At 35.2% G+C, this 2588-nt stretch overlaps 1 long non-coding RNA gene across 1 annotated transcript; it reads right to left on the minus strand.

Annotated features, from left to right (window-relative positions):
* Window positions 1-223: 223 nt before the first annotated feature.
* LOC149415177 (uncharacterized) lies at window positions 224-1856 on the minus strand. Its single transcript, XR_016303870.1, has 3 exons — window positions 1789-1856; window positions 634-783; window positions 224-490 (listed from the first exon to the last, which is right to left on the minus strand). It is a non-coding gene; the product is annotated as an uncharacterized LOC149415177 (long non-coding RNA).
* Window positions 1857-2588: the final 732 nt, after the last annotated feature.

Here is a 2588-nt window from a genome sequence, read left to right on the forward strand (position 1 = left end):
CCCCTTTGAGAAAATGCATAGTTGCACTCAGAACATGAATAAGGTTTTTCTCCACTGTGAGTCAGCATGTGAATCTTTAGATTCCACTTTCGAGAACATGATAAATTGCACTCAGAACATGAAAAAGATTTTTCTCCACTGTGAGTCAGCATGTGCCTCGTTAGATGGCTTTTTTTACAATATGAATAGTTGCACTCGGAACATGAAAAAGGTTTTTCTCCACTGTGAGTCAGCATGTGCCTCGTAAGATGGCTTTTTTGAGAAGATGAGTAGTTGCACTCAGAACATGAAAAAGGTTTTTCTCCACTGTGAGTCAGCGTGTGTTTTGTCAGATAGTTTTTTTGAGAACATGCATAGTTGCATTCGGAACATAAAAAATGTTTTTTTTCTGTATGGGTGCTTAAGTGCCTTTTAAAATTCGACTTATGAAAATTGGAATAGGTGCAATGAGGACAAAATAACTGTTTTTCCATAGGATGCGTCTTCAGATCTGTGGAAAAAATAAAGAAATACGATTATAAAGGCTCAGTACGACTTAATATCAATACTAAGGATAAGAAAGCACAGAAAATTGATAAAAATTTATAAAAAAATGAGAAGACAGAAATTATAAACAAAATAAATTATTTTTACCGGACTGGTCAATTCTTTCAAAGCGTTCTATGCATTCCTTTTTTACATCCTGCAGGTCTATATCAATTTCCATACAAGAGAATCCCCCATCATTATCTTCTCGGCGTCCGAGTTCCGCCTTGACCGTTATAGTCTCCTCATTAATGCAAGCTATAAAACAACATGTTTGTACATTGACAATCGATTATTATTTTTTTGGTAAACTAATGTTTTAGACAAGATTTTTTATGCATAGCACAAAGGGTAACAATTATTTTTATAAGCAATAATTATTAACCTGAAACACTCATCCACATTGAAAAATCTCCTGATAAAAGATACATGAAGCCAACGGGACTTGAACCCGTGTCCTTTCGATTTCCGGTCGACAGCTCTGACCACTGAGCTATGGCGGCTTATCTCTTATCCGCGAAATAATTCAATATATACTAATGTTTCATTCAACAATTACTACTTATTACATTTTTTCACCTGAAAACAACCAACTTTATTTTATATGAGAAAGGCATTGTAAGTGCTAACTCTCTCACTAGATGGCGTCGAGAAAAATTGTCTACGTTAACGTATGAGTATAAAGTGGATAACTTAATGAATCAAGCACTTATTGTGAGCATTAGCGGCTTCTGTGATTGTAGGGTATGGCTCTCGACTAGTAATCTGGAGGTCCCGGGATAAAATTCCAGCGGATGCAAGAAAATATTATTTGATGACTTCATGATATCTCACAATTTATTTTTGTAGCGCGTTCCAGCGTGGGAGATACTTTCGGTATCGCCTTGGTGAAATATAAACAATTCACAATTTAAACATTGATTGAAATAACGCCATCTGAATAGCCAGGACTTCACACCTATGACCTACCCATCTTCATCTCCTCCTTTCTATCAGCCTTTCAACATACACATATTAAACCAAGAGGTTCAGAGCAGTTAGGACTCATTTGGGGAATTTACAAAAACTAAATAAAAATTACTAACTTTGACTAATGTTTTAGTTTGGCTGTTCTGGTAAAGATATATATCATGATAAAAATTAAAATTACTACGGCAAAAGAGGACCGCGTGAACAACCATATTATGTTCTGTCGCCATGGCAATCCAAAATGGACTTGGATTAATAATATATAATTTATTTTACGGATGTAATACAACTAACTGGCTGTCTGAGTACTCTCCGCATATTGCAAACATTCCTTCTTTACATCTGGGAGGTCGAAATCCATAAACGTGTTCGGCATTACACATCCGCCTCCTTCCTGGGGCCCTGGTTCCGTCTTGACGGAAACAGTTTCTTGGTTTTCTAGATCCATGGCACTGCTGTGGTAGGGTTTGGTAATTGGTACAAGCCCAAACACACATATATGTACCTGAAACAGAACATAGTTGTAACGGAACCCTCTTTTGAATGAGCTTAATATTTTTTGGTTGAAATATTCTGTCAAAACAATGATATCTTATGCGATACTCATATTTGGAAATAGGGATATACATATTGTGACTATCTTGACCTTGAAATTGACATTTGAAATCTGTTGAAAGATTTGTCGTTAATCGTCTGATAAGTTAATATAACTATAACTAGAAGTAAAGTTTAGCGGGTAAACCTTTTGTTAAGTCCGCTAATCCGCTTTTAATAAAATATTTTTAACTAAAAATTTAAATATTTTCCAAACACTTTATTAAAATAAGCAGACGTCTAATTGACAGTTTGAACGTTACGCAAACAAAACGCCAATAGATTTCCTAACTTAGGTGTACCGATAAGGGCCACTACCGAAATGATTAGAGTAATTATTAAAAGCATTAGAACTCCATTATAAATATCACAAGTATGGGAATATAAATTAAACTTCGTGGGTTAAACAGTGTAAGGGATAAAATGTAGAATTAGAGAGTAAAAACCGGGTGATACGACTGGCGATGACAAAAGGATGAGTCAACAAATTAGGTTAGTTT

The sequence above is a fragment of the Hesperophylax consimilis genome, chromosome 19 (genome assembly GCF_061612785.1).
Source record: "Hesperophylax consimilis isolate HC1 chromosome 19, BYU_Hcon_1.0, whole genome shotgun sequence".
Taxonomy (NCBI): domain Eukaryota; kingdom Metazoa; phylum Arthropoda; class Insecta; order Trichoptera; family Limnephilidae; genus Hesperophylax; species Hesperophylax consimilis.